Here is a 20819-nt window from a genome sequence, read left to right as displayed (position 1 = left end):
ACGCACACAGTTCAGTTCTGTTTCAGTTTATTGTCATTCAAACATGTTAAAAACACGAAGGAATGAAATTCGTTCCCCAGGTCCAGCAGCGTACACTTTTTCATTAATCAATTTTAATGGTGATCGTTTCAATAAAACGTTAATACCGATAATTGGCAAAATGCCAAATATCGGCCCCAATTACCAGCCAGGCCAATAATCTGCCGACCCCCGACTGTAATCACACTAGCTGAAAAAATTCTTTAAAATTAGATTATTTTCCCATATCACTGAGCCCTTTGTTCCCCTGAAGTGCAGAGAGAGGCTTCTCTGACGGAGACTGCAATCTTTGAAACAGAATTCATGATTTTAGTAAAATGCTGGGAAGCAAAGAAGCTAAAATATTATCCTGTCAGACACAGCTTAGGTCTTTCTTGAAGTTATCTCCTCAGACCATTACCTTCACAACCACAACGCATTGCTTAACTGTCTAATCCTTGTCTGCTTGATTAATACATTGTTGCCAGTGTCAAAAGAAGGGCATGTGTACTGTGTACAACAGACATAAAGTAAACTGAAGGTGGTAAATGTTTTTCTATCCTCCTCCCTCTCTCACCAACTGTCAGCCAGGATTTTGGAGGCTTTGAGTCAACAGATTATTGCAAATGAAAGGAATACCACACACAATACCACACACATACACACAAGCAAAATGATTTTAAGAGCGCTGTCTGAACACCGCCTCCTGTGCCTAAACAAGACACAAAGACGAAAAAGAAATAGAGGACAGACAAAAGGAGGAGTCTGTGACATTCCAGCTGTAGTTCAGACTTGAACGTTGGTATCTCAGGTATGTTAGGACTGAAATGGTGACATAATGCAGAAGCATGCTGAAGGTCAGATGAGCTCAACAGAGCAATTTATCATATGTCTTGATTTCAGTAGCACTCAATACTGAAAATTAACCTACTGCACATTTTGCTTTCAAAGACTGCATTATTCTCCACCCATTATACACATAAATATCAGTTCACCCATCATTTAGAGCACCACGCTGTTAGATAAAAAAAACTTTCTCAAGTCTGAGAAAATAATCACTGTAACGTCATATGATGTCATCAACATATCGATGATATTTGCAACTAGTAACGTTATCCAAAACAAAATCAAGGATGCAATAGCTGCATATGGTGTTGCAGGATATTCCACTTTTGACTGCATTAAAAGCACGCTACACCATGTATGTAAGCACATCAAAGCATATCTAATGGAGTTTTCTCAGCATTTTGTGCCCCAAGTTGTTCCCCCGATAACAAACTATTTCGTTGTTCCTTCTCTCTAACCATAAGAGGAAAAACGAAAACTTTCTGTGTGGCCAGTGCCTTACTGATCTGTTGTTTCCAGGTAAACCATCTTTGTTGTCTGAGTCTAATCTCCTGTATAGCCATAATAATAACAGCCTAAAGCACAGTCACAGACAGTCAAGAGTGGCAACATGGAATAAAGAGAGGAAGCAGTAGGTTGAACCAAGTGGTAGCCTCTGGAGCTGAAAAATTGAAGCCAACATGAAATTGCCAAAAACTGCAGTTCCTCTTATGGCCACTGGAGGATGGCTCCAAAAGCAAATTAATCTCCATAGATCCCCATGTTAAAATGCCCAACTTTAGAGCAGAAATAAAAAGGTTTAAAGCCTTGTACAAAAAACAGTTTTGATCTCCTTAGCTAATTTCCCATGTTCAAGTCAACTGCAAAGGTGTAAACGGTGATGGCTAAAAAGCTCAACTTGAGGCCTCAAAATGTGATTTTGCAAACCAAAGTGTGATGTCGTGGTTAGGGCTATAACTAACAATTAATTTCACTGTTGATTAATCTGTTGATTATTGTCTCAATTTAATTATTAGTTGTTTGGTCTATAAAATGTCAGAAAATGGTGAAAAATGTCAATCAGTGCTTCCCAAATCCCAAAACGGCATACTCAATCATTTTATGTTGCCCAAAGATATTTAGTTTACTGTCATAGAGAGGATTAAGAGAAACCATTAAAAATTCATTTTAAGAAGCTTGAATAAATTTTTTTTAAATATCTTAAAAATGACTCAAACTGATTCACAGATTATCAAATTAGTTCGTAGTCAATTTGATATTACACTAAGCGATTAATCATGGTCACATTGTTATACAATTAAGCCACCACTGTGACTATGATTAATCAATGTTTAATTGTAGCCATGGTGGCTACGTCCATTATTCCATACAATCTATGTTTTTAACTCATGTAGACAGCTTAGATGAAACCTGAAAATGTATCAACAATCACAGTGGAGTTTGTTTCTGATGACAACACTACATTCTGTAAGAGTGAAAGAGATGTGAAAAAACAATACCACTTCAACTAAGGACGGACAGACAGACAGATTGGCTGGGGGCAATGTGGCAGTGAAGAATTTCCCTCCTGCTGGAAATCCATCCATCACCCAGTTTGCCAAGCAAAGAACTGGTGGATTTCATCTCTCCTAGCTCCTAGCTTTTGTCTCCTCCCCTTTATCTTGCTGATTTTTAATCTCCCACCACCTTGTTAAAGAGTAACTCTCCCTTGGTCTCTTAACACGATTTGAAAAGATAAAAACCTTCTGCTGATTGGTGGTGCTGACGACCACACGCTTTCTCCTGCCCTTTTATCTGTCTTTAACAGCTATCTCGCCCACACCACCCGTCTCTCTTCTTCTTTTTACATTTGAGTAGATTTTTGCAGATTTAAAACCAAACTGCTTTGCAAGGGACTGGCACAGCGACCCGAGCTCTGTGCTTTATTTTGCATGCGTCAAAGAAGAAGGCAGTTTAGCTGAACAGCAACAAACAAGCCAGCAGATCAGACAGAGAAATCACTTTGAATTTGGCTTTATCCGCAAAGCAACAGAGGTGTTACTTAAACAAGGACTTATTCTATCTTATTTGATTGTTGCATAAGAGAGAGATGACCTCAACAAGCTCTGGGCTACAGCGCTGTCAAGATAGCATGTTTTATTACTGCCAGACCAATACTGGATTTTAAGGCCGTTACTGATATTTGAGAGTTTAACAAAATCTATATCCAGGGCTCCCACACATTTTCATAGATAACATTTCAAAACCTTTCCATGAATTTTCAAGGACCCATAACAAAAAAATGTTTTGCCCTACATGCCTGTTGTTTTTCAAACTTTTCTGATTAAATCTTTATTCAACCATAATTTCTGATCGCTGGCATACATGGAGGGAGAAGCTGAACTCAAGAGGAAAATGAAGAGCATGATAGTGAAGAAAATGTCATAAAGTGACGTTAATTAGATGATATATTAGAGCGCTTCAGAAAATGAATTTGCATTCTGTCACATTAGGTGAATGGTGATCCACAAGAGACTACTCTAATGACTTCATTACACACAGCAGAATTCCATGGCTTTTCCAAAACGTTCAATGATTTTTCCACTTCCATGAATTTTTCAAGCATGGAAAATGCAATTGTGAAATTCCATAACTTTTCCCGGTTTTCCATGACTGTGGGAATCATCTGATTTACAGTTTCCTTCATAAACTATTCTCTATTAAAGCATTTACTTTAGTTTTTTAACATATGTTTTACTCCATGTAAATCATCTGTGAAAAGTGCTATACAAGTCTGATATATTATTATTATTTTTTAAAGGTTCCTTCAAATGTGACCAGAAGCATCACTAGGCGAGACATTTTACAACTGAAAAATAAACCTGTCGCCAGTCTCTGGTGGACAAAACCTATCAAAACATTTCTTTGGCATCTCTGTACTTCAATTTCATGATGTTTATAGGCTAATATTTCATATAAACTAATACAATATCTGCAATGCTAATATTGTTTGAGCTCCAATTTTTATGATAGCCAAAATGTCACAAATAATTCCACAGCCAAAGACTGAATTTAAAAATAAATGTCATACATGTTACATTACATGTTGAATTTTTGAAAGATGAAAGACTGGAGTAGACGGCTGTGACTAATCACTTAAGACAGCTGTGAGCTTTATCAGTAAGACTAAAAAGTGTCAGTGGACAAGAATACAACACAGAAAAAGTGAGCGGCACCACACTCAAATGGCTGGACATGTGACAACAACATGACAGAGGGTAACGCAAGGGTTTGAATAATCATTCCACTACAGCCGAATGACAAAACCAGTGACATGCACGCCAAGCTGATGTCTCTAAATGACTACAAAGCTACCAGATCACTTCCAGTAACACCATTATAATTTACAGCATCTAAGACATGGCTGTAGTGACTTTTAAGTTTTATAGATACTTAAATTAAGAACAGGGAGCTTATCTGAAGATGACACAAGCTGAAGTTAATTTTAAAATTATCCCAGGTCAGTGTCCCATTTACAGTGTCATAAAACAGCAGTGCTGATCTGTAATCAGCTTTCCTCTTTGGCTGCTGTGACATTTAGACTCTCATCCTGTGCAGAGATCCTTTTTGTGCAACTTCTCTTTGAAACCTCCAGCATAAGTACGCTTGTTAACAAACCCTCAAGAAAATAACTGTTTCCTGAGAGCCAAATTAAGCCAGAGGTGAGTAACACCCCCCGGATATGGCCCCAAGGCCCCTCAGTTCTTCAGCTTGACAGAAGAAGAGCCGTGTCAGGAGCTCCTGCTGGGATCTCTGCTTAGAAATCAGTATGCTCAGCTGCATGCTAAGCAGGGTTTGTTTGATGGGTTGTAAGGCAGAAATTGGCTTTCTTCTAAACGAAGCTATAGCACAGACCTAGTTGTGCTTAAAAGTGACAAAACTGCTGTGTGTTTTGCCATAAAATAGGTGACTCATCATACATATGAGAGTCAGACAACAAGTGTGCGGTTAATCTGATATACAGAGTTTGAGATGCAGCAGCAAGAGCGGAAAGGAAAGTGTCATAAGATAGCTCCACTATCTTAACCACTGCGTCATAAAACTGTTTTAAATGCCCTGCAGACTTAAGGCTTTTGGACTTAATTACTCATAAAACTGACTGCAACAAAACTTGCAAGAGAGAGCTAGTGCTTAAAGAAATTAAGACCAGGCTACTGTGCACACGTCATAACATATCTTTTCAGATAAAGAAACTACAATAACTATGATAAGGTGGTCTGTGTAAACTCTCAACTGTGCACAATGAAAGTCTTTTCTGCATCCAAGGGCAAAATGTACTTTTTAGTGTAGTTGGTTCAAAGAAGCAAAGCAACATCAGAAAACAATACTGGTGATGTCTAAACAGCCAAATTATATTTCAAAGTGTTTTTTAGATAAATATGTGACTCTTTGGTTTGCAGTGTTTACCAGAGGTCAGACAAGTCAACAGCTGCTGGGCTGTCCAACTCCGGCTGGGCTCACTTCCACCTCCTGGCCCAGTTTCAAAAGGTGTCAGCCCACCACGTACACCAAAAGCGTTAAAATTCATGCAGAAAAAAATACACGTACCTGCTCAAACTTGGCCACTTGATATTTTAAGTCCGTTAAACTGCAGGAGGAAAACGAAACCAAGTAGAGACGCGGATATATTATAGACAGGCGGCAAAAAAGCGGAAAAAAGACAGAGAGGAATCCTTCTTCCAGCGTTATTAGTGGCTTAATAGTTAGCAACAAAGCTAAAAATACGCTTCGAACCAAACTTAGTTGAACACCTGAGTAGCCTCGCGCTGAGCTGGCTCCCGAACGCGACGCTCGTCACGTGAACACCGGACGACGCTCTGTTACGTTTATCAAAGTTTAACGGCGCTGTAAACTTTCTTTCGAAGAGAAAGTCGAGGCATTGATTAAAAGCGGTAAAAACCGTCCCCGCAGCCGCTTTCACGCCGCCTCTCTTCGTTTCTGGACCCGTGTGTGAGGAGGACAGAGTCGGTCTGTCTGTGTGTCTGTCCGGTGGTTACCTGACTCCAGTCATTACGGTGAGGCCAGCCCTCCAGACAGCAGCAGCAACAGCAGCCTCAAGTTTCCTGTTGTTGTCTGTGTAAGTGAGTGCAGAGCAGATAAACAGCTTTTACTCGAAAGTAACAGGTTGAGATGCTTTTTGTTGTACTTAACTACCAATATGACATGCCACCTGGTGATTGAAAGCAGTGTTGTAGAGAGAAAAGTCTCTGCGATGTTGACTTTTCTTATTGGCTCTTTCAAGTTTGTAAAAGAAAGACCTAACTCAACATTTTTTTATTTGAGCAGCTCAGCATGGTTATTCCACATTCATACTCCCAAGTGTAAATCTAAATAATGTTTTATATCTTTTTTTTTTACTGATAGATACCACATTCTGTGCATGTTTGAGTGCAATTTTAAAATTCATCTAACATTAGCCTCACCATGTGGTCTGTTTCTTGCAGATGCTCAAGTCCATTCCATTATCAGAAGTAATTTTGATGGAATGACTTACCAGTGCAAAAAAAGGTAATATTTGCATGGGGATCTATGAACTCAAACTCATAAATAAAAGTCCCAACCAGAATATGAGCAAAACTATTACATGTAATGAAAAATACCTCTCTGAATGAAAGCAGTGTAAAATCCCCTTCAGCTCAAATCAAGAATTCCACATCCTGCCCTCCAACATGAAAAGGGAATGTGGGTGTAAATCTGTCGCCTTGCTTTTCTAATAATACAGTGCTTTTTGGGGGGTCCATTGTTGTGTGTATTTGGAGTTGGATTCTGGATGCAATAACCCATTTTAAAAACAGAACTACAGTAACACACACTGTTAGTTCACCATCCATTTATTTTAATGGAAAAGAAGGAAACCGAAAAAATGAAAGACACTTAAGAGGACAATAACACTTTATATTGGATAGCAGGGTATTAGTGATGTTAGAAAAGTGGTTCTAAACAAGTGGTCTGGTGACCCCCATGGGTCCATCAATGAGTTTCAGGGGGTTCCCAGAAAAATGGGAAATAGTTTGTTATCACTGCTTAATTAAGTATAAAATAGAAGGGAGCCAAATGCGAGTATAGGCCCAGACACACCAATTCGACATCAAAGAAATAGCGCAAAGCTGACTGATGTGTCACCTCTCGTCACCTTGGTCTCAGCCAAAAGGTTGTACATGAACACATCACAAAGACTAAAGCCAATGGCCAACTAACACGTATGTTCTGCACCTGCACAAGAGAAAATAACTCTCAATACCAGCAGACAGCGGGACTTGTCATTCAAGAAGGAAAACTGAAGCATTGTCTTAATGCTACTTAGCTAGTTAGCATATTAAAAACACAATCCATTCTTGAAAGAACAAAGCATATTTACTGTGTGCTTGTGAACAATACCACAAACCATCAGGAAATGTTTCTGCTATAGAACAAATTCATTTCAACCTCAACCCCCTCTTGACTTTAGGTCTTTGCTAACGTTTCTCACTTTTGTTTTTCTTCTCATGCTCAGAGCTGAACTTCAAATCAGTTTGATTTTACTCACTGGTTGGCTCCGCCATCTCTGACATGATTCAACATTCAACATAAAGCAGACAAGGACCAAAGATGGAGGACATAGCACAGGTGCGTCAGGGCCTTAAAAGTCTTCAGAGACTATTCTGATCATAGGTTTTACTTTCTTCACTGTTATCTCATCAACTGTAGCTGACAAATGTAGAATTATGGTCTTAGTCATATCTAACAACCAAATTCTTTTCAGATAGAGGTCTCTGAAGTGAAATCTTATTGAAAATGGGGTCTGTAACCTTATGTGTATCACTTTAAGGGTCCTTAACACAAAAAAGTTGAGGTTACTGCTTGGATATTACTGATTGTATCTTCAAGATTGAACAGTTTTGACCCCTGCGTGAACCTAAACAATTCACTAAAATCTGTTTCTATTTAGCTGTGTTTTGGCATATTTTAACAAAAATATGAGTGCATGGAAAATGCCGAAGTCTCAAGCTGACAGATGAGAAGTAGGCTAGTGGATTATGTTGCAGATGTGGTTTTAAAAGTAACATCTTTTCATGTTTCCCCCCCCTTTGTGATTCAGGGTTACTGTGGGAATTCATTGTAAATCCAAGTTGGCTGCTGCAGTTGTCCTAGAAGGAGCAAGCTGGGTGGATGTGTGATGTATTCTTAAGGTAGGTTTTTTGGAGTATTACCTCTCATTTGAAAGATCGGTCGAATGGAAATACACTACATACAACACATAATTCTTGGTATGCTGGCATGCAGGATTTCAGGTTATTCAGTATGCTATGTTCTGCTCCTTGTGTTTTATTTGTGTGTTATACACTTTCATTTTTTAAGAGTGCAGTTCAATTCAAACAGATCAATTGCAGTATTTATTTTAAAAATGATTTATTAGAGTTGCATATAACTATACTGGCCAAAGTTTGCACACCCACAAAACACACAAACACACACACACACACACACACACACACACACACACACACAAAAGCATTTCCTGGAAATCTCCTGTATTACATCATGACACATAAAACCTATGTTCACCCCGGAAAGATAAAAAGTTTTGTTCATGAATGACAGCAAGGACAGACCAAAAGCACCATTCAACTCCTCTACAGCTCCATGAAATACAAGTAGGCCAAGCTATTTTTATATACATTTCATTATAGCGTACTCGTGTAATTTATACTACAGTATAATTCAGGTTCATTTTCAAACGATTAATTGCTTTTTTATTTTCCCAAATCTAGGGTATGAACCCCTAAAGTGCGATCGTTACAACTCTTTAGAGATGGTCAGTGTTTTCAGCCACATGAATTACCTCTTAGCTGACCTGTACTGGATCTTCTTTATAATCCCATTTTGCTAAAAATCTGATTAATTCTTTATGGCTGAAATTCCCCAGCATGGCAATTTGAAGTGAGAATGTCCTTGGCTGTGATCCACAGTGATAGTGTATGAAATGAGCACATCCACTGACTCGGCCTACTTCTGATTCCCCAAGACAAGAGAGAGTCTTCACATGAGCAGCCAGATAGTGGGAGCACCCAGGCTCATATCACAGCTTTCCCTTAACAATATGGCAAAACAATCTCTTTTTTTATCTCTCTGTCTTTTGTGTGTGTTTGTAGAGGCGAGGGTTTTGTTAGTATAGCAACCACCTTTCCTTAACAATACTGCATGCATATGCTTTTGTATCCGTGTGTTCATGCATACGAGCACCAGCACCTTCTAAACGCCACTCTTTGTTTGCTTGTGTGTGCACTCGCTTGTGTTTTTGAGGCACACTGTAAAAAGGCACCATTTGAGTCCGTGCGTTTGTTTTCATACAATGCACATGTAAAAAGGGGGCGAGATCAGTTGTTTCTGATGTGAGGCTCATGTAGGGGTGTTGACACTATAACAGAATTTTAAACTTTGATATAATGCTAGTATAAAAAAAATTGGTAGTCTATACCGCAGCATAAAGATAAAACTCCTAGGCACACAAAACAGGAAATATTTTTCCCCTTTATGTTAACAACCTGCACACAGTGCTGGTACAAAGAAAGTCACACACAACCTGTCATGTCATCGGTTCGTTATTGGAGAGAATGCTACAACAGCCACAGCTCGAGGACCAGTTGATTTTGACACTATCAAATGCATAGTAAACCGAAACTATAGCAAGTGATGCTGAAAAATATCAAACTTGGTACTTTCTGACAAACTTAGGCTTATGTGGTTTGCATTTTGTAAGCAAAAATGTCATGGAAACCAAACCATTAATAGGGCAGATGCTTGTCGACAAAAAGCCATCAGCTTGTGTTTACCAGCCAATTTGTTAGCCACCTTAGTGTCATAGAGTGTGAAAATACTTACTGTGAAGGCTTAATTGTATGTGTAGGACTTTGGACATGCAAGAGGGCTGCAAACATATGAGCGGTCCAAAATGTTTTTTTGAAAATTAGACATTTAATTTCACTAGACTCAATGCTCACTGTTCAATGCTGCCCTTTTTGTGTGTCCAAGTTCAGCATTTTTTAAATTCTTACTTTTGTAAGAACTGCAACAACAATGCCTGATGATAATGGTGAGCAGTCATTTGATCCAATTTTGATATGAAAATATTAGCCACTTTAAGGTTAGTATAGGGTTCAGCATCTAAAATACTTGTTGGCATTAGGAAAAGGTTGTTTTGCAAATTGTCGATACATGACAGGAGACTAAAGCTGGGCATAAACTGCATGATTTTAGAAATGTTACTGTTAATTCCAGCTCACACTGTACGAGTTAATTGTCTGCGATAAAAAGCCAAAATTCACGATTAATGTGCTCACACTGTTTGGCCTGATCATCAAATCACGACCTTACAGCTCAAACTACACATGTAAAAATGGCCCGTTGGCCCCTACGGACTGTCCTTGCTATTGACAATTTTCAATAAAGTTCAGTTTGAAAGCTCCAAACCAGATATAAGCAACAATGCTAATAAGACAGAAGCGTGCTGCTTTGATAATCTGTACAAGCCAGTGTGCCCAAACCTCCAAGAAAAAGAGGCGTATATGGATTTGCAGATGGCTAGGAAGACGTAAACAGTATTGGCTTTTCCATTTTGCAGAGAGAACTGGAGGTAAGCTAGTTTTACTGTTGCTAACTTGATAGCTAACGTTAGCTATGCTAACATTCCTCGTTGTGCAGTTGCTACCAGCCATAAACTGTACTTCTTCTGTTATGACTACTTGTTGCTAACATTAGTTTTAATCAGAGGATGTCTGGTGTCATATTGTCATGGCGTTTTCAGATGCTCTGTTTGCCACTTCGCACAGGCGCAGTGAGAAATAAAAGCCATTGACGTTGGGCAATCAACTCTGCGTCAACAAAGTGGTGAAGTAATGAGTCCTAAAATGCAGAAGTCCGTTAGCCTTTTAGCATTTCCGGCTCCCTCGTCTTAAAGTCTATGGGTTTTTCTGGTGAAATGCCCTAAATAAGGTCTGTGGTTAAAACAGGCAAAAGATACTTAGATGTTTTCTTCAGCAACATAAAATACATCCGCTTAAACACGATTTTTGTACTTTTAAGGCTTTACTTGTCTTAGAGAAAGCAGTTACTAACAAGTGGCTGGATGGGACTACAGTGTTTGTCGGAGACATAAGATGTCATCACACCGGACACAGAAACTCATTAAATGCACTTGTCTGCCTTAACAGCTTTACGGAGTCACACTCGAACTTGTAGATTTATCTGTTTATGATATTTTCCGATCGTGTATTAATGTGTTTTTAAAGTGTTCATAGTGGTGATGTTCAAGTCATGCGGCCACTATGTAGTTTATGTATAGCTTAACAATAGCTTTTTGCTTCTGGTGATTTCATTTATGCTTCAAAACACACAAAAGATGTGTTCATCTGTGATGAAGATTATCATGCTGAACAAAAAGTGTAAGTCTCAAACTTGTGTTCATTGGAGAGCTTATTTTTGACGATAACTGAAAATCCCATTCAAAAATCCCATAAGGTTTTTGACGAGGTAACCAGTGCAATACTTCCTGGTTGGCCTACAAAAGTACGTTATCCCACTCTACTATGCAAGAGCCTGCATCAGCCAACCAAAATTTTTGGTATGTCAGTAATTCATCTGACTGTCCGACGGCAGTTCAGGAGCAGATAATTGACTACACTGCACGGAAAACATCACCCGACAAAGCTGAAATGTGGTGTGACTCTAAAATGAGTCATGCGGCTAGAAAATCGGGTCAAAAACGGACTAAAATGGTACAGTGTATGCTTGCATTAACTCCAGTCGGGATCAAGTACAACAATTCACATTGCTTTTAACTGGACCATTTTCTCAATAACAGCGGAGGCGCAGATGTGCAAAACACATGTGCTGCTGGGGTAAAGATGTAAAGGGAACTGCAGCTACTATCTATGTCAAAATGCCTTACTAAAAATCAGGCTCTCAAAAAAAGAGAAGCCTTGGAACAGACAGAAAAAAAAATGAATGGAGCAGAGAGGCAATGGTCAAGTTTCTGTCCAAAAAAAGTGTAAAGAAGCACCAGGTGTGACAGGTAAAGCTGAATGTGGCAAAAAGCACACTAGCAATGCAAACTGCTGTAGCAGGCTCAGTTATAAAGCTAGAGTGAATGTGTATGCAAAACAGAGCACAGCCTGGATGAATTTGAAACGGTGGGTTTAGAAATTGTGTTAGAGACTCCATCTCTCTCACTATAAGGCTAATGGCCAAAAGCTTACTTGAAATTGCTCACGCTGGAATCAGAGCTCAGGGTGGGTGGTGTTGGTGCTGGAGTGGGTGTGGATAAGGGGCCCCATTTGGAAAATTTTGTCCCCTTGTTCTTGATTCCTAATGGCTGGCCTGATTACACCTCACTACATATAGGGCACAATGCTTACTGCATTGGATGTAGGGCTACTGAGTTGAAAGGAGTGTATAAAAAAAGAAAGCCAAGAGAGGACAAGTGTACTGCATGTGTGCGTGTCTGTGTGTGCATGACAGCATTTGTGTGTTTTACTATTTGCAGGCTAAACATGCCCACCTCTGTGTATTTGCTCTATTTACAGACTCTTGAAATGTCTTTCCTTCCCTGATTTCGCCCTTGACTTTGACAACTTCTCACACTCTTTACAATCTTTTCATGTATGATGCTACCTGAATTATTCTGTCACATGTATAAGACCAGAAAGACATATCTAAAGGCATTAACCATCATGGAGTAGATGCTACTTGAAAGCCACACACCTGCAAAGCGTGAGTTAAAGTGATGGGGCGGATAATATAGATGCCCTTTGGGAGGCTGTAAAAGACAGATATTAATGTAGTCACCAAAATACACTATGGGTATTTCTATGTCCTTGCAGCAACTAGGTGCTGCTGTTGTATAAAACCTTGTATCTGTGGAAAATGTCCACCTCTTACGAGCTTTTCAAGGCGATGCCACTTATGGCTTCACAATATTGAGACTGTAAAGAGGGGGTATGGTTTTAGTGCATTATAGGGTTTATTCAAGTGACGGTAATAATGATAATAATGAGAAGAAAAAGAAGCCGAGTAAGAAATTACTTTGACTTATAATACTGCCCTCTTATCTAAGTTTTGTGCTTGTGATCATAATGTAAGTGATTACAAAACGTTACTTTTTGAGCTTATTTCTCTTTGTCCTTAATTTCTGCTCACTGTATTGTGGGTTGGCGCAGACTGCATTGAGCCAGACTATAGTCACATTAGGTGCGTTTTTGTGCGAGCTTGTGAGAGGGGTGTCATATAGCTGTGGAAATTGTGAGCAAAGGCCATTTTTAAGTGGCACATTGGATGTGTACTGCTAAATGTGTAAGTGTCTGTGTATATCTGCATATGTGCATTTCCTCGCTTGTTATTTCACTCTATGAATGCAGCGGGTTGCCATGGGAACTATGACATCCATGACACCACGTGACTTTATCCATCATTCAGTCAGGAAAAAAAAAGTACACTTTAGTGTGAGTGGTCTGTGCCCTCTCCAGCTGTGAATGATTTGTCTGAGTGCAGCAAGAGGGTGGGCAGCTTTTATAATGATGTTTACTTACCCATTTGGGCTAAACGTCTTTGATAAGAAAAGGAGATGTATTTTGAAATTTGCATTGGTAAGAGGGATGCCATACCTTTTTCCTGTCAGTCTATTCACCTTAGATTTCCCTCCACTTTATGCTCTGACTATACACTTTGCCCTAATTGTCACAAACTTGCCTTGCGCTTCATAGTCTAGCAGGAGAAATAGGTTCCGATGTTCCCGCATGGCTGTTTTTTAAACTTGTTTTTTAAGGACTCTAATGGTGTCTAATTAAGAATTTGCCTTGTTGCCGAGGTCAACTCATGGCCAATGGCGTTCATTTGGCAACTATCTTGGACTGATGTCCACACTAATGGCAAAAAACACCAGCTTTAGCCAAATGAAACTAGTTTATTCTCTTATGTCAGCTGCAAGGTTATAAAATGGATGAGGTCTATGGCACCAGGATGAGAGAATTCCAGTTTGCTCAGGAAGACCTCAAACCTGATGAAGTCAGAATAATGCTGTTTAGTGTTAAGTGTGACCTGTGTCATAAGTTTTGATGGTTTGCCAGGTTTTCAGTCATCACAGAAAAGAAGACAAACTGCCTGCGGTCATGACAGACAACAGGAACACCACTGCCTTACTGACATGACTCTTATGGACCTTGTTAGTACTCCATCTAATGATACTGAACGATACTATACTATACTACACTACACCACACTGTATGTTAGTATACTATACGATGCTAATTATTGTTACGATATACTGCTATACTACACTATACAGTACTGTATGTATAGTACTATAGACTATAAGTATCTATACTTTATGTTACTATGTCACATGTTACTATACTAACTACTATACTATACTATGTTAGTTTACAATACAATGCTATAGTAATTTTTACAATATTATATTATACTGCACTGTACTGTACTGTACTGTACTGTAAGATACTATACTATACTACACTACACTACACTACACTACACTATACTATATATTTTTCATCTGGGGTGATATATGGGAGGAGATAAAATTTACTTTCTTAAAGTTTTAAAGAAATATCTTATATAATATGTGATAAATGCTCATAAAAACAGGTGAATAGAATGCACCCTATTGCATACTATAAAGTAGTAAATCCACGATAAATACAGGCGTATGTGGCAATGTCCCTGTGTTCTGCAGTCCACTGCTCTAAACATGTACCAACACACAAAAACACATTAATGCATACACATTTACAGAAACACGCTGTCTTTGTGTTAGCCCTGAGGAAGGCAGAGGATTTCTTTAAGGCAAACCCATGCCATTATAAAAGAATACACTAAAACACACACACACACACACACACCGACACAAAAAAACACCCAAAAGCTGCTGGTGAGTTTACACCTGAGGGCCTCTGACCCACATAGGGCCATGTGCAGGATGCGTCCCACTTTTCCACTTGACGATGCATCATTAACCCGCTGTCTACTGTCCAAAGAGCTGAGCTGGATTATGGTGCCAGATCACCTGAGCTCACACACACAAACAGCACTGACAGTTATACCTTCAAATCAGACGTGGATTTTTTTCTCTCTCCTGCTTTGACTTTCCACATTCCCATAATCACACTCACATGCACACACAAGCACACACACCTGTGCACACACTCTCTTACAGAGCCCATGGTGTCTGGCAGTATCAAAGTGGTTTCCAGAGGTACTAAAGTGCACAGTGTCTCCCATTTTAGCCACCGTGTTGCCTTAGAATCTGACACACATACACTTCCTTCTCTCTTTCCCTCTCCCCCTCTTCCTCCCTCCCCCTCTCCTTCCATCTCTCTCTCTTTCTCTCTCTCTCATACACATGCTGGCTCTCTCCTGTGTTCTGTCTCCTCTCCAGCTGTCTCATTCTCTTATTCCCTCTTCCCACTCTCTGTTTTCTCCTCCTCCTATTTGCTTCTCTTTCTCTTTCTCTCACACACACACCATCATACAGATGCGCACACACACATACTCTCCCCCTCATTTCTCTCTCTCTCTCTCTTTCTCCCTCTCTCTCTCTCTCTCTCTCTCTCTCTCTTTTCTCTCCTCATATCCACCGGCAACTGCGCTGAGAAGCCTTTCTCACCAAGCCTGTGGATCCCTTCACTTGACTAATTAGCCTTGAAGTGCTGTTGAAGATCATCATATTTAGCTTAGCGACCTAGCGGCACAGAGTGCAGACAGATATAGACTAGGCTGGCTGGAGGCTGGCAGTGGGCAAGCTCTCTATCTCTCTCTTTATTCTCACTCAGTGCCGAGGGCTTGTCAGCAGCGGAGCGGCGGAAGTGTGGGGTGGTTTTGCCTTGAAAGAGATGTAAAGGGGGGGAAAAAGAGAAAGAAGCGGAGCCCAGACCACAACGCAGCCACGGAATGGGAGTCCGCTGCAGGAGCAAATCCTCCTAGAGACGGAGGCTCAGAGGAGGCAGCGGTCACTGTGCAGCATCAGCAGCACTGTTTCCAACATACAGAGATTTAAGGTGAGAGTTTTTTATGCCAGCTACTGCCCTGCTCCTCTTGTTCTTTTCTTTTTTTTTTTTTTTGGAAACGGGTTGTTCCTGAATATGCATATGTGTGAATGTAAGAGACAGAGTGTGCGAGTAAGAGTGTGATTGTGCATCTCTACGACCCATATTGTGAACCTGAAGTGCAGCACAGGAGGGATTCTGGGCAGGATGCTCTGTCTCTCTTTCTCTCTCTCTCTCTCTCTTTCCATCAGACACACACATGCACACACACGCACACAGGCATCAGTTGTGCAGCACCACTTGTTGGACAGACATCCAAGTTGACATGTAATGAATACTGCGATGATGGTCACTTGTGTGTGTGTGTGTGTGTGTGTGACTGAGCCTGTGCATACAGGTGTGTGCATATCAGTACAGTTAGTGTGTGCATGCACCTGTGTGTGTGTGTGTGTGTGTGTGTGTGTCTTAGTGAGATAGTGAGGGGGTCTTTTGTTGCTGTGGTGCCAGTGCGGAGCTTAAGGATGCACATCACAGTGAACAATGTGGACAGCAACACAAGAGACAATCAGTCATGCCAACCTTAAGCCTGATTGCTTCTCTCTCTCCTTTGGAAGACGGGTACATAAAAGAAGACCCAAAAACTGTATTTACAGCACACAACCTCCTCTGTGTGTGTGTGTGTGTGTGAGAGAGAGAGAGAGAGAGAGAGAGTATTTGCAATCCCTTTGTGTTCTGCCACAAGTTGTACAACATGTTCTGTCTTTACTCAGTATCAATGAATGCCGTCTCTCCCAATCAAAGCACTTTTTGCTGGAGCCAATGCTAGACTATAGTACTACTTTTATTGGAATAGTGGGATAATAGTGGGATAGTGTTTCCCATGAGGCAGACAGCTGATAGTGGAGAAAATAAGTATATGAACCACAGCATGAATAATTAACACACTCAAACACAGCGAGTGGAGTCTGCACTGCTCTCTCTCTCTCTCGTGTTTGTGTGTACATGTCAGCGAGCTAAACATTACACGATGCTTTGACAGAAATACTTTATTTGTGACTGCTGCAAATGCACATTGTGGCAAGACATTTTGAGACATTTCAACCATTTGCTGCCATAAACAGTCTCATGTGAAACTATAAATAGAGGGGCCTTGATGATAAATCTATGACATGGAAGAGAAACTGCCAACAGGGCCTTCATCGCCAGATAATTGAGGTTCAAGTTTGTGGACACTGTGACAGCACCTGGGGAGATTTTGCAGAAATGGTGATGATCAAATTCCCCCAAAATCCTGCATGTTTAACTTAAAGAAGCAATTATTAAGTTGATGTTTAATACAGACTGATGGGTTGCTGATGCTTAACAGTTTGTATCCACGTGAAAAATTCTTTGAATTTTAGCTTGTCGCTGTTGTTTTAAGTCTGTTCATCTTTGATAATGTGTTAAAATTTTCCGTTAGATTAAACTGTTCCAGAAGAGAGAAGATCCAAGAGAATTTAGGTTACTGGGAGTATTACATCTTTAATGCTTTAGTTATTAATGCATATACTCTAATGCTCCTTAAATCGGGTTGCAGCAATATTTGATAGCTTTTCTTGTTCTCCTTGCACACAAATAAACACTTTGTATGTTCATCATGAATGACAGTGAAAATAGTGCATTTTTCAATCATGTTTTGTTGTTAAAAAGTGATTGGAAGACATAGTTCAGGAATAATGTTGTTTCTTGTTCCTTGTTTTAAGTCTAACATTTTACTACAACACTGATGAAGAAATGGACGCATTCCAACCTTGTGCAGTGGCTTCCTCCCCTCTCACCAAAAACGACCATTGATTAGGGGAAAGGGCTGACAAGGCAGCAGCGATTTACCCTCGGCAATAAAGTCAGCGAGATAATTGTTGTCAAGGAGATGAAGGAGTGGGCTCGATATCTGAGAGGAGAACCAATCGGCGTCTGAATGAATGAAATTATATTGAAGATTGCTGAGGGCAGTAGCTTTATGATTGATAAAATCAAAATTTCAAAGCTCTTAGAAAAACCACATTTGCTGTTTGATTCAAAGAGGATATACTTGAATGCCTTTTGAGGTATCCCCAAAATTTAAAAAAAGCAGAAACTGACATTATTCAGCTTGAGTGCAGTCATTTGCATGTCAGAAACCCTTGAGCATCTTATAAGCTGGCCTTCCTGCACTAACTTTCCTCACTGTCTCTTCTCCCTGTCTCCTTCTATTTTCACTTTGGGAACTGAAGCTGTTTTTCCTCAACTTCTCCCAGTTATCCTGCGATTGCTGTTATTTCCCATTGCTGAGTCTGCTGGCTTTCACCCCCACCCTCCTCACTTCTGAAGAGTCTCCGAACGTCTGCATCATGACTTTGTCTCTCTCTTATCTCTTTCTGTCAGGCTTTTGTTTTTGATCATCGCTCCACTGTTTCCACTCTACTTCTCCTCCTTTCAACCCCCCCCACAATTCTTTTGAATGCCTACCTACATTGGTGAGTGTGTGTGTGTGTGTGTGTGTGTGTGTGTGTGTGTGTGTGTGTGTGTGTGTGTGTGTGTGTGTGTGTGTGTGTGTGTGTGTGTGTGTGTGCGCGCACGTGTACATGTGCATATCTGATACATTGTACAGAGTGAATCTTTGTGGGCATCTCTCACATGGGAGAGTGTCTGTCGTGTATATATGTAAGTGTGCACATAAAAGTAGGTGTTTTACACAGATGACAGGTGATACAAAGATTCCCTTTGTGTGCTCAGACATGATTATCAGAAAACTGACAACCATGAGCACATAGCCTATCAGCAGTGTCGAAGGCCTCTGGTTTACTAATGGATGAATGGCATATTATTAGCTCCCGGTATAAGAGAGCTGATTATTACTGAAGATCTTCATTAGTTGGACATGCACATGGACATGGCACTTCTCTTTACCGTGAAGTTTGAATCCCACCTATCTGGTGCCATATCGATCATAATGTATTATTTTATTATATTTATTATATTTAAGTTCAGTTGTGTAGGATTTATAAAGGATATATTAGCAGAAATATAATAGAATATGATAAGCATGTTTTCTTTGATGTACAATCAACTAAAAATATGAATCATTGTGTTTTCATTTCTTTAGAATGAGCCATTTATATCTACATAGGGAACAGGTCCTTGTCCACAGAGTGCGCCATGTGGCACCACTATGTTTTTACAGTTGCTCAGGACGGAGAACCCAAACACTGGCTTGAGATAGAGGCATTCATATTTCTACTTTGGCCACCATCGTTAGCAGCCCCTCCTCAACAAGCGGTGTTAGAAAAATACTGATTTTTTTAATGTAAAATTTCTTTGTTCTAGGTCTGCCTCAGAATAATGCCAATCGAATTGGATTTGGTTGTTCAATATGAATATTTGACAACTCTTTTTTTTTCATACAAAATTTTAAAGTTTAACGGGTTCCGCTGGATGTTCAGTATCACAGCAACATGCACATCAGATAGTAAATAAGTCAACTGGTATAACAATGCATTGTGAATGTGCAACAACATTTTTTGCCTACACAAGATTTGACACAAAGGCCAGAGACTATAGAGTATTAAGTTGCAATGTTCTGCAAATTCACCACTTTTAAGTTGAAGGTCTCTTCTCGCTCCTCCTCCAGGTCATTGCCTGCATGTCCACAGCTCCCCTGTATCAAAGAGTAGTGTAAAAGTCAAGAGTGCTCATTCCCCAGCAAAATGTACACTGCACAGCACACTGACTAGCAAAAAAAAAAACCCCAAAAAACCCAACTGCTCGACTTAAAGCAATCTCTATACACTCAGGTTCTCTGACTGATGATTCCAATCTCTGACTTTCAAGGAGAAGTCCTACTTTATTCAGTGTTTTTCCGATTTTAATGATCTTATTTTTGTTTTGGAGAGTAAGAAACCTTTACGGATGATTTGGCTCCCAATAAAAACCTCCTGAATGTCTGGATCTTAAGTAGAGCTACTAGAGCAAAAAGGTGTGCGTACATTAGCAGAAACTTGGCTAGTGGCCCATCTGTGATGATTCAAACAGCGCTGGAGAAACGTTGATTTGGAAAACTGCTTTCTTCTGTGTTTTTACTGGGGGTTTTCAACTGGTCCTTGTCTTTTAGAGAGTGAGAGCCCTATGCAGATAATACCGCTCCTACTAACAGCCTCCTGAACACAGAAGTCATTCTAACCTAGAGAAGTTTCAGGCGGTTGCAAAGTACAGTCCTCACCACCAGATGCCACTAAATACCCCTAAATCCCACTTACTACTCCTTCAATAACCTTAATTTGCAAAGTAACTAGTAAATACAAGTAAAAACATGAAGTTGCATATTGTGGGAATACTACAAGTACCTCCAAACTGTACTTATATACAGTACTTGAGTAAATGTACTCCACTGTAATGTGCTGCATTTCATCACTACTTATTTGGAAAGTTAATTGCAGGCCTAACATGCACTCACCTGCTGTCCTGCATCACCAACAGGAGCAGCACACGTTACTGTACACATGGACTTTAGAACTGAGGTTTTACTTGTTTTTTAGGTTGGGGCGGGGTTGTAGCATATTTTGAGACAGTTAAAAAAAGATCTAAATGTATACTTTCAGGTGAAAAAGAAATAGTTTAAAACAACAGTTATTTTCCTCTTTTTGCGACTCAACAGACTATAACACCTTCACCCTAAGATTTACTCTAAGCCAGGCACTGAATATAAATAGACTACTATTTACACTTGGATTGTCTGGGACTCCGATTCTCCTATTCAGTGACTCATTGTTATCACAAAGTTATGACTACATCGAGGTGCCAGTCAGGTCTCTTACCTCACCAATAAGTCAAGCCAGTTATTATCCACAGCCAAGTTTAACACTG

The 20819-nt window shown here is 39.9% G+C and overlaps 2 protein-coding genes across 10 annotated transcripts in view; one reads left to right on the top strand and one right to left on the bottom strand.

Annotated features, from left to right (window-relative positions):
* Nucleotides 1–6003, bottom strand: part of palm3 (paralemmin 3) — a 44817-nt gene extending 38814 nt beyond the window's left edge. For 4 of the 6 annotated variants that reach the window (XM_042485409.2, XM_042485408.2, XM_088075533.1 and 1 more), the window contains exon 1: nt 5452–5894. The gene's annotated coding sequence lies outside the window, so the exon portion shown is untranslated. The other 2 variants (XM_088075530.1, XM_088075532.1) reach the window with 2 other exon arrangements.
* LOC121942335 (phospholipid phosphatase-related protein type 5) overlaps nt 5773–20819 on the top strand; it is a 72162-nt gene continuing 57115 nt past the window's right edge. Inside the window, exons 1-5 of one of the 4 annotated variants that reach the window (XM_088075534.1) lie at nt 5773–5918; nt 6348–6411; nt 7397–7509; nt 7982–8072; nt 15726–15950. The gene's annotated coding sequence lies outside the window, so the exon portion shown is untranslated. Of the gene's footprint in view, nt 5981–6347; nt 6412–7396; nt 7510–7981; nt 8073–15391; nt 15951–20819 lie in introns of those variants that run through there. The other 3 variants (XM_088075536.1, XM_088075535.1, XM_042485514.2) reach the window with 3 other exon arrangements.

The sequence above is a fragment of the Plectropomus leopardus genome, chromosome 3 (genome assembly GCF_026936395.1).
Source record: "Plectropomus leopardus strain MGB_pleo_1.0 chromosome 3, ASM2693639v1, whole genome shotgun sequence".
Taxonomy (NCBI): Eukaryota; Metazoa; Chordata; class Actinopteri; order Perciformes; family Serranidae; genus Plectropomus; species Plectropomus leopardus.
This window is presented reverse-complemented; position numbering and strand designations above follow the sequence as displayed.